Here is a 12287-nt window from a genome sequence, read left to right on the forward strand (position 1 = left end):
ATCCCGAAAGTCAAGTCCCCGAACCAGGTAGCTGAATTTAGACCTATTAGCTTATGCAATGTCCTTTATAAGCTAGCTTATTCGAAGGTTGTTGCTAATAGGCTTAAGTTGATTCTACTTGAGATCGTATCTGAAAACCATAGTGTCTTTGTTCTGGGTCGCCAGATTACTAATAATGCTCTTGTTGCTCTCGAGATCTTTCATTCTATGAAGCACATATTTTGGGGGTAGGAGGGGTCACATTGCTATGAAGCTGGATATGAGTAAAGCTTATGATCGGGTTGAGTGGAGTTTCTTACGCCGCCTTCTTTTGAAATTGGGTGTTGCAGATTTTTGGGTTTAGCTGATTATTGATTGTGTCTCTTTAGAGCATTATTCTTTTGTGGTGAATGGGAGTGTTTGTGGCTCTGTGGTCCCTTCAACGGGCTTGAGACAAGATGATCACATATCCCCCTATTTGTTTATTCTAGTGGCTGATGCTTTCTCTGCAATGCTGAACAAGGCTACTAGAATGAAACAAATTCATGGGGTTAGAGTGTTAGACCAATTAGTCGAAATGAACTTGAAGTTCCTCACCTTTTGTTTGTTGAAGACAGTTTGCTTTTTGCTAGAGCTACATGTCAGGAATGCACGAAGATAGTTGAATTTTTTCATATAAATGAAAAAAGGATCATTCCTAAATTGTTAAGTTAAAAGAAAGCACTTGATTTACAGAATGACACAATATGGTGGGAACGAGAGTACAAAAGTCAATTTAATCCATAACATCTATTTCAGCTTTTTGCATGGCTGCGTCCAGGCAAAAATTTAATATCGAAAAGTCGGAGGTGTCTTATAGCAAAGGAGTGTTTGTTATGCACAATCAAACAAGAGTTGACTGAGTTTCTGGCCATAAGACATGTTGATAGGCACTCTAAATATTTAGGGGTCCCTACTCTTGCAGGAGATCGAAGAAGGTGCTATTTTTGGAGATGGCAGACAAGATATGGAAAGAACTTCAGGGTCGGAAGGAAAAACTTCTCTCTAGAGCTGGCAAAGAAGTTCTGTTGAAGGTGGTGGTTCAAGCTATCCCAACCTATTTGATGGGAGTTCACAAAATACCAGTGGGGGTAATTCGGACTCTCCATGCGGCTATGGCTCGTTTCTAGTGGAGCCAGAAAGGCACGGAGCGCAAAATCAATTGAAAGAGTTGGGATGCTTTGTGCAAACCAAAGTGTTTTGGTGGTTTGGGTTTCCGGACTTGAATGTTTTTGATGAAGCACTTTTGGGAAGACAAGCATGGAGGTTAATCCAATACCCTCACTCCCTTTTTTCGTGTTATGCAAGCTAAGTACTATCTAAACTCTTCTTTTCTTGATTCTTTCTTGGGTCCTGTTGGTAGCTATGCTTGGCGTAGTATTTGGGGCGCAAAGTCTCCTGTTAAGGAGGGTTTGATGTGGAGGGTTGGCAATGAGAAGAAGATGAAGGTGTGAAGTTATCCTTGGGCTTATAATGGTGAAAGTCGGTTCATTTTGAGGGAGCCTCTCCTGGGAATAGACGTTGTGAGAGATTTGATTGATATTGAGAGGCATGAGCGAAAATCCGAGCTTATTTGGAGGCCTTTGAGGAGGAAGAGGCTCGAGCAATCCTAGTTGTCCCTATTAGTGAGCGGATGCCGGAAGACTCTCTTTGTTGGGCTTTTTCCAAGGATGAGAGATATTTTGAATTGTAATTCAAAACAATGCATGGTTCGCAAGCCTTATGCAAATCTAAAAACAAGTCACAACTGAGTATTTTATTTTTAGAAGAATATAATTGATTTTACATTAGGATAACTCATACTCCCTCTGTTTCAAAATATAAGGCATTCACGCTTTACGAAAATTTGCTTTGACCACAAATATCTCTCAAATACGATAAATAAAAATTATAAAAATTATACCGTTGGATTCGTCTTGAAAAATATTATAATAATATTATTTTTTAGATTTTTTTATCAACATAAATTGAGAGTAATAAATGGTCAAAGTTCGACCTCGAACCTCGTGCGTGCGGCGTGCCTTATATTGTGAAACGGAGGGAGTAATCAAGAACCGGAATAATAAAAAGTGAAACAATCATATCAGAATTATTATGGTCGAATTATTAATAAGAAAACAAAAAGGCTAGGCACTTAATTCTATCCTAATTGGGGTACAAAATCTTTGATTCGATTATAATCTCTACATTGTAATTGTTAAACAAGAAAGAAAACTTGATTGCTATGATAATGAATTAATGACCTTTAACATCATGAAGTTTATGATCACATGCTAGTTTGGTAATAGGAGTCCAGTACACTTCTACATTTGGTAAACTTTGATTATTCTAACTAGCCAGGTGTTCATATTTAAACTAAAGCAAACCACGATGTCGTTAAGTCGTTATGTTCACCAATATTTGAAATGATTCACAATTCACATGGTAGATCAATCAAAAATTCGAAAACTTGCGTATAAGGATTAAGGAACTTGAATCGACTTAACTGAGAAGATTACGTTATGCACTGAGTTTCTCCTGATCTCATTTACGTTCCCACCTTGCAAAATCGATCTTTTTTTTTTGTTTTTTTACATAGGTTGAAGTGGAGTCAAGTCATGATCACGACCCATTAATCTCCTAAATATGTGACTACTCACATCAGTTCCATTTTCATAATAAACTCAAAATATTATCTTATATTACTTTTCAAAGTTAAGCTTTTTGTACAAATACAAACACTAAATTATAGATAATTGTTTGGGCTTATTTCCTGGTTTAAGCTTACCAAGGATAATCCAGCCCAATAAATGCCTTAGAGCCTCCAGTGGGCCCCACCTGTGATGGTGCATTCCAGCTGTCAGTGCCCCCAGCTGGCCTACAGTTGGGATATCTCAAGCACTATAAATACTCAACCCCATCATCAATGAGAAGGTATTGAATTCTTACCTAACAAACCAGAGCATCTCTCTCTAGACTTTATCTCTCTAAGCTTGATCACTGACTTGAGCGTCGGAGAGGCGATCCCGGAACAACCCCCGGGGCAGTCTAACCGTTACTTTTGCAGGATTCCGGCGTACGGACTTTGGACTCAGGACATTCGAATCTGACCCGGTATTCCCTAAGCAAAGGAATCGAACCCTTAATTTCTAGACAGAAACAGTTTGGCGCCGTCTGTGGGGATAGTACAAAAAGTTACTTCGCCACCACTCACTCAGATTTACTCATTCAGCTACTCAGCTCAGAACGCCAATTGACATGGCACCAACAAAAAACACTCGGCAAGCCGCCTCGAGCAGGTCTCTCGGCCAGAGAGAGGCCACTCGCCCGCGCATAATCGGGATCCCCCAATCCCCGACCGGAGCGAGGCCATTCGCCTGCGCATAACCGAGAGGCCGAGCGGACACCTCACCGGCTCGGAGGTCACCTACCGTCCAAACTTTGGACCCTCGGTCAGTATCCCAGCATATCCAGCATGTGGAGCCTCAGCCGCTCTTCGCGTCTGACCTGGCCCTTATCACGGCTCAGCTCCAGAAGACATTCCAAAAGGGTATGATGGACATGATGGCATGCTTCAGCAGAGGCAACCACAACAAGTCGTCCCGCTCAATCAGCATGAGCCCAGGGAGCGCACGGTCGTCCGCTCTCAGAGGGACAACTCTCGTTCTAATCGAGACCCGCAGCCTAGCCGGCCACGGTCCGATGCGAGAGACCCGAGCCACCGGGAAAGGAAAAGTCCGCGCGACAGGGGTCGGCCCGTCAGCATGCAGAGACCCATGTATCTAAATCCCCAAGGGGGGTGCGGGTCGGAAACCCAAGATGCCCGAGATTCCTTAACAACAAGAAGCGCCTCAGCCAAGGCTATGACGCTCGGGAGTTCCTCAGAAGAAGCAAATGACGAGAGGGCCAAGGGGACTCGGCTCATTCTCAGCCCCTAGGCTAGCTGGAGGAGGGCTCAAGTTCCTGATCCCCTTCAGTCAGGAAATCCTAGGGACCCAACCTCCGGGAAAATTAAAACCCCCCTGATCGAGCCATTTGCGGGCCTAACCGACCCGACGATCATATGGCTAGTTAAAGGCTCAAATGAGCGTGCAGACAAGTGCGAGGCCACTTGGTGCCGCTTCTTCCCTACCACCCTTAGAGGGTTGGCTCTGAATTGGTTCCAAGAACTGCCGGCAGGGGTCATCACTGACTTCGCCATATTGGAGCACCTCTTCATCCATCAGTTCGTAGCGGGAAAGAGGCAAAGAAAAACCAGCCTTCACCTCATGGGGGTGAAGCAAGACAAGAATGAATCCTTGTCGGACTACATCAAGAGGTTCAACGAAGAGTCTCTCAAAATAACCGACCTACAGGACGCTGTAGCCTTCGCTGCCCTATGTCCGGCCTCCAACCGGGTCGGCTCAGATGGTCATTGGCCGAGAATGAAGTCAAAACTTACTCGGAAGCCATGGCTCGGGCCCAAAGATTCATCCAAGCAACGGATATCTGCCGTTACTCGGACGAGGTTGGCAAGAAAAGGAAGGATGAAGGGAATCACGTGGGTCAGCCTAAGCATCAAAGAACAGGGGGCCGAGGGGATCGGCTCACTGATAATGGCAACGACCCCCGATTCAATAAAAACCGGAAGGAAATCTACTTTGGCATCCGGGACAAAAATTGGCTTCCCAGGCCAACGCCCATCCGGACGTCATCGTCTCGGAGGGACAAAATTTGTGGTGGATACCACAAGGAATGTGGTCACACCACCAACGACTGTCGGGAGCTCAAGAAATCCTTGAACGGTCTGGCCGACCAGGGCAAGCTCAACCACTACCTCAACGTTCGAGCGAGGAAAAGGGAAAGCAAAAGGTGGGTCAGTCGAACAGTGGGGACACCGAAGGCTTCATTGGTGTCATCGCTGGAGGATTTGCGTCGGGAGGCCTAACCGGCCGAGCGCGCAAGGCTCACCTCCAGAACCTTAAACATCAGGTGCTTGATGTTCAGCTCCCCCGAGCTAGCTGCCCCGTCATGACATTTGGGGAACCCAGTCGGACGTTGCGTGTTCCGCACGACGACCCCCTTGTCATCGAGCTCAAGGTAGCAAATACAAAGGTGAAGAGGGTATTGGTAGATAGCGGCTCATCCGCTGATATAATCACCCTTGACTGCCTCAAAAAGCTGAAGTACACCGAACGGGATGTTACCCCCTGGCTCAGCCGCTCATAGGCTTCGGGGGAACTCTGTCCACCCGGTCGGATCAATAAAACTCCCACTCGGATGGGTGAAAAGGGTAAGGGGAGAAGCCTACCGATCGACTTCTTGGTGGTAGACATCCCTTTGCCTTACAACATAATAATGGGGAGGCCCATGCTAAACAAGCCAAGGCCGCCATCTCCACCTACCAGCTCCTCTTGCAGTTTGAGACTGATGACGGGAAGGTAGGAAAAATTCAAGGCGACCAACAGGCCGCAAGAGAGTGCTATGTGAATAGCCTCAAAAATACCGACGTCCAAAAGGACTCGGACAACGACGTCCAAAAGGACTCGAAAAAAGAAAGTATGAAGGGGGTCAGCCCTCAACGAGCCTCGGGGTGTACATAACTGAAAACCCCAAGCAATATGAACGTCCTCAACCAGCCGAAGAGGACGAAGAAGTCGCGATCGGCCAGGACCCCGGTCGGACTGTCAGGGTAGGCAAGGCCATGGACCCGCAAACAAGGCAAGATATCATCCAAGTGCTCACGGAGTACCAAGATGTCTTTGCTATGAGGCCACAGAAATGCCGGGGCTCGACCCGAAAATCATGTGCCATGAGCTTAACATCAAAGAGGGGTTCAGACCTATCAAGCAGAAGCTCAGGCACCAAGGTCCCGAAAGAAATGCCGCGGCAGCAGCAGAAGTCAAGAAGCTGCTCGAGGCGGGTTTCATAGAAGAGTGTCAATACTCGGAATGGCTGGCCAATGTGGTTTTGTCAAAAAGCCGAGTGGGGCATGGCGAATGTGTGTCGATTCACCGACTTAAACAAAGCCTGCCCAAAAGACAATCACCCTTTGCCAAAGATCGATAGGCTGGTCGATTCAACGGCAGGGCACGCCCTTCTCAGCTTCATGGATGCAAATGCCGGCTATCATCAAATTCCCATGGCCGAGAAGGATAGGGTTCATACGCGTTCATCACTCCTCAGGGTGTCTACTGCTACAAAATGATGCCATTCGGCCTCAAAAATGCCGGGGCGACATATCAGCGTACCGTCAACAAAATCTTCAGCGACCAATTGGGTCGGAACATTGAGGTATATGTGGACGATATGATAGTCAAAAGCAAGGCCCAGTCGGATCACCTGAGATCTGAAAGAAACGCTGAGCACCCTAAGGAAATACCGATGATGCTCAACCCTAAAAAATGCGTCTTCGGAGTTAAAGGGGGAAAGTGCCTCGGATTTCTAGTGGATGAGAGAGGTATAGAGGCCAACCCGGACAAAATCAAAGCGGTCTTAGAAATGAAATCGCCTCGGAATGTTCGGGAAGTACAGCGCCTAACCGGCTGCTTAGCGGCACTCGGTCGGTTCCTCTCCCGGTCGGCCGATAAAAGCTTGTTGTTCTTCAAGGCCCTGAAGCGAAAAGAGTTCGCATGGGAGACGAAGCCGAGCAAGCCTTCGCTGACCTCAAGAATCACTTGGCATCTTTGCCCAAACTGATCTCCCCCTTGCCGGGGGAACCCCTGTTTATCTACTTGGCTGTCTCGGACTACGCTCTTAGCGCCGTCCTGATAGCCGAGCGAGAAGGAAAGCAACATCCGTGTACTTCATCAGCCACGCCTATAGGGGGGCCGAGGCGAAGTACAGCGATGTTGAGAAAATGGTCTTTGCCTTGGTAATGGCAGCCGGAAGCTCAAGCCCTATTTTCAAGCACACCCCATCAAAGTCCTAACCGGACAACCGCTCCGGAAGCTTATTGAAAATGAAATCATCGAGTCGGATGAGTGATTGGGCAGACCAGTTAGCAGATTTTGGGCTCGAGTTCGAGCCCCGAAGAGCCATCAAGGCCCAAGCACTCGCTGACTTCATCACTGAATGCGCAACTCGACCCCCGGTCGGTTCGCAAGAGGAGTGGGAATTGCTTGTTGATGGGTCATCCACAAAGAGTGGTTGCGGCCGGTTGGTCTATCAAACCTCCGGTCGGAGAAAAAATTGAATATGCTGTTAAGTTCGAATTTCTCGGATCTAACAATGAAGCCGAGTATGAGGCTCTCATCCTCGGAATACAGTTGCATCCTAGCTGGGCAACCTCAATCATAGCCAAGTCCGACTCACAACTCATAGTGGGTCAGATTTCCGGAGACTATGAGGCCAAGAGGACAACATGAGGATGTACTTGGCCAAAGCCCGAGCTGTCATTGCAAGGTTGTCCGGATTCCGGATCACCCCATTCCTCGCTCGGAAAATCAGCAGGCTGATGCACTGGCTCGGATGGCTAGTTCTGCTGAGGGGTCGGCCCCCAGAACCATTACTTGGGAGGTGTTGAAGGAGCCTAGCATAAATGCTAAAGAGCAGCTCGTACTCAATCGATCCTCAAACTGGATGGGAGAAATTGTGGAGTACTTGCGAGACGGGACCTTACCCAGGATCCTAAAGAAGCCGACCGGTTAAGCATAATCTGGTTGGTTCCTTTGGCATGAAAGGCAGCTCTATAAAAAGTCTTTCACTCATCCCCTCCTCAAATGTATAACTCCCGAGGAAGGAAATATGTCCTCCGAGAAATACACCAAGGAGCCTGTGGAAGCCATCAAGGGGGTCGGACTATAGCCGGAAAGGCGCTAAGAGCAGGGTACTATTGGCCTACCTTAAAGGCTGATGCCTCGGACTTAGTCCGACGGTGTCCCTCCTGCCAGATTCACTCGGACATACCGAGGGCGCCGGCCACTCCCCTCACCACCATTCAAGCAGTCCTGCCTTTCGACAAGTGGGGCATGGACCTGCTCGGACCTTTTCCCCCGGCTTCTGGGCAAAGGAAGTTCCTAATTGTGGCAATTGATTATTTCACCAAGTGGACCGAAGCCGAGCCACTGGCGTCAATTACTGACAAGCAGGTTCAGTTGTTCATATGGAGGAACATCATTACCCGGTTCGGAATTCCAAGAGCCTTGGTATCAGACAATGGCCGAGTTCAACAGTGGGCCGACTCGAGATATTGTGCCCGGTTCGGCATTCAAACAAGGTTTTCAGCGGTCTCCCGCCCTCAGACCAATGGGCAAGCCGAGTCGGCTAATAAAATTGTCCTGAAGGGTATCAAGAAGTCCCTTGATGCCGCTAAAGGGGCTGGGTGAGCACCTACCTGGAGTACTCTGGTCGGCTCGAACAACGGTAAAAGAGCCACGGGGCACTCCCCTTTCGGCTTGGTCTATGGAAGCGAGGCTGTCCTTCCGGTCGAGGTGGGAATTCCTTCCCCTCGGATGACATTCTATGAGTTCGACCAAATGAAGAAGAAAACCCATCAACTTAGACCTATTGCCAGAAACCCGAGGCAATGCTTTGCTCAAGCCATCCGGTACAAGCAAAGAATCACAAGGCATTTAACCGGCGAGTAAAGCCTCGGCCAATCAGTCTAGGGACTGGGTCGTCCGAAAGGTCGAAGCCACTGGACTTTCCCATCTCAAAGGGAAGTTGGGGGCAAATTGGGAGGCCCTTACAAGGTTACAGAAATCATCAAGCCAGGGACATTCCGAACTCGAATCTCCCGAAGGGGTCCCTCTGGCTCGGCCTTGGAACCTAGATAATCTCAAAAGATTCTATGTGTAACTTTTTTTCGTTACTTGCACTAGGGGCATGATGTAAGGCCAGCAGTACTTGGTCGGATTAGCAAACAAATCAATTGTAACTCGGACTTAACCAGTCCATGTATCAAGTCGGTTTGTACCCCAGAAATGAAAGAGACTTAACCAGTCTATTTTGAACAAAAAGGCAAGCAAAACTTAACCAGTTTATTGTCTATTGAATGTTATAATATTGCAAATAACGAAAAATATGCGACAAATGACGAGTTGCAAAATAGTAGTTGTATTCCAATTGATTAAAGTTGTAAAATACAACCAAAAGTTTACAAAAGTTGGGGGTCGGAAAGCAGAAAAAGCTAAAAGGGCCGACAAGGCCAAAGCTAAGAAAATAAAATCCTAAGAAAGCTAAGTAGAAGGACCGGTGGCAGGCTGCTCGGCCGAAGGTTGCTCTGGTGGAGGTGGCTCGGTGCTCCCCGCATCTTCCTCTCCATCATCGGAGTCAGAGTCGCTGTCCGAGCTCGACTCTTCGGGCATCCCGGCCTTGATCTCAGCCGCCTCGGCATCGACCAGCTCCTGGTAGCGAGACCAGACCGAATTCCAATCGGCCCCGGGACAGGAATCAGCAAAGGCCACCTTAAGCCTACCAAGCGCCTCGTCCTCACCCATCTTATGGGAAGACTGGCCCACGTCGGCACAGAAATCGGTACAGTCATCCGACTTCTGCCAAGCTTGGAACCACTCCTCCTGAGAGCGAGAAACGGCCGCTTGGGCTTCCTTCAGCTGAGCCTCGGTCGTTGAGATTTGAGCCGGACCTCCTTCAGATCTTCTCGGCCTGAGCTTGCTTGGTCTCGGCCGTGCTTTGCGGACTCGGCGTTTTCCTTGGCAAGAGAGAGGTTGGTCCTTTCGATCTGCCAATCCTCCTTCTCTTTGTTCCAGGTCGCCTCGCCGTCCTCGATCTTTTTGTTGGCCTCCTCCAAGCGCAGCTCGGCAATCCGTTTGGCCTCCTTGGCCTGGTACACTTCATCAAAGTGCGACCGAGCCGCCTGCTTCAGGTCCGAGACCTCTTGCACCAGGGCGAGCCGGTCTTCGGCTACCTTGGTCATCCGGATGGAAAACTGCAGAACAATAAACAACAATTAGAAGTTGGCCAATAAAAAGCAAGTAAAAGGACGGAGAAAAATTCACTTACGTCCATCCAAGAGCGGAAGAGCTCACTCGACTCATTCCTTGGGTTGACCTCATTATATGGTCCCGGTCCGTTTGAGTACATAGGATCTCCAATGCGTCGGAGATCCTCTTCTTCTTGTCCGTCTTGGACATTTGCGTAAACGGGACCGGAGCCTCGGATAAAGAGCGCTCGGTCGGGGAATGATGGGAGGCCCCCGGTTCGTACCCCGGACTCCGAACAGGCTCGAAGTCTGAAGGGTGGACCGAGACATGGTCCCCCACCTCCTGAATCGGGTCGAGGACTATTCACCTCGAAGAAGGATCCTTTCTGCCTTCTTGGCGCGGCCTCCTGCTCGGCTCGGGCCTTCGCCAAAGCCTTTTCCGTCATTTCAACTCTCTTCGGCGCTCCTTGCGCTTCCTCGGTTTAGGGTTGGAAGGATCCTGCAAAACACATTAAAAGTTGGTGAGAAATTGAAAAACTAAAGCAAACCGGGTCGGAAGAAAAGGGTTCTCACTTTTGGCTTAGAAGGCTTGTTAATCTTGTTGGCCTTCATCTCGGCCCTAATCCGAGCCGCCTTCAGTGCAGCGGAGGTCAGTCGTCGGCCATCTCTGAGTCGGTTCTTTAGAAAGGCTAGGAGCTTCTGCAAAAAGAAAAAAAGTTAGCAAAATACAAGAAAGCATAAAAAAGTCAACCGGACCCCCTTTTGCCGAATTACCCTTGGGAAAGGCCGGACTCAGGCCAATGCGCGAGGAAGTGCTCGTTCTTGAACATTTGCAGCTCGGGAGCCAGTTCCCCGCTACGAACACTCGCCGCCATCGACTATCTTAGCCTCCAGTTGAAAGTAGATGGCGGCCACAGCTTCCTCGTCGGATAGCTCTGGCACCTTGAAGTTCAAGCAGTGGTTTGGCTCGGATGACGGGGGCACGGTGGGGATGCCCCATTCCCCACCAAGTATACAAAGGCGAACCCTCGGCGGAACCCCTTTGAGAAGTGGGAGATCAAGGACGGCGGTAGCCCCGCCGAGCCTGAAAGCACCACCAGCCCGGACCATGATCCCCGGCTGGCATTTCGAACAATTTACATATGCCGCCAAAGGGTCAGGGTCGGTTGACACCGATGATGTCAGCAATCACTTGAACCGCTAAAATGCCGCCCCAAGAGTTTGGAGAAAGCTGACCCAAGCACAATTGTAGGCGTTCAAAGTCTTTCTCAAACTGGGTCAGCGGGAATCTTAACCTAGTTCCATTGCCTTGTAATAAAATGCCGTGCATCCCGGCGGTGGGATAAATGGTATGGTTGCATCGGGTCGGACAAGATGTAGGGGTCCTTTATTTGAAATTTGGCCGCTTGGCCTTCGGGCATCTTCTAGCAAAGCTTTTATTAAAGACGGAAGCGGAAACTTTGCTCCCGGTCCGCCCTTCGGATCAAGCTCCGGATACACGAGCCTCCCGGACGTTGACGCTTCGCCTTCCTCTCCCGGCATAGCTATCCTAACTACACCATCAGACAAAAATCTGTCTAAGTAACTCCTCGAAGAAGGATAGGCCAGGGACACCTCCCAGGGTAGGGGGATGGCTCCCTCGGCCTCCTCCTCCTCGGCTTGCGAAGGAGTACTTGGGAGGGAAAGCGCCTCAGGCACAGCCGAGGGATCCGGGCAACTTATTAAAGTTGACACCAATACCATTCCCATACCCCTCACTTCCTCGGCTAAATTATAAGGAGGTGAGGGAGGGGGTGTCACTGACTCGGACGAGCTCCCCATTATTTATCAACAGAAGGGGGTCGGCCGATTTTATTAAAAGAAAGAGAAGAAAAACTTAGTAAAAAAGCAAAACAAAGGCGTACCTGGTCGGACGAAGAAGATGGGGCTCGGACTTAGAGAGAGAAAATGCTCTAAAGTAGAGAGAGAGAGAGCAGAAAACTCAAATTTAGAGAGGAGAGAGAGAATTGTAAAAGTGACAAAAATCCTCCCCTCTCTCCTACTTATAGGCAAAAACCTCGGTCCCCGTGCTCCCGTCACCTCTTGGACCGGGCCTTGTGTCTTCAACACCTTAACGGGCCTCCTAAGTGTCCAAAACTGTTCACAGGCAACCCCTCGGAATATCAATCGTCACACAAAGTCATGATAACCAGAAGTTGAATCGCCACCATGTTTTCAAGCACCCCAATAATCCACCGTTGCCACGTGGCATTTGGGTTCCAAGAAACTATTAAGTTCACCAGCTCAGTATTGCCAGTTCATCAGCTCAAGGTTACCACTCGGTCACCTCAGCCAGTGGTCCAAAACCTAGGCACCGGCTCGGACAAGCATGGGGCTCATTGGCCCCTCATCCGAGCCGCGTCCACCTAGCTCGGCCCTTGGAGGCACT

Source organism: Beta vulgaris, chromosome 7 (genome assembly GCF_026745355.1).
Source record: "Beta vulgaris subsp. vulgaris cultivar EL10 chromosome 7, EL10.2, whole genome shotgun sequence".
NCBI lineage: Eukaryota > Viridiplantae > Streptophyta > Magnoliopsida > Caryophyllales > Amaranthaceae > Beta > Beta vulgaris.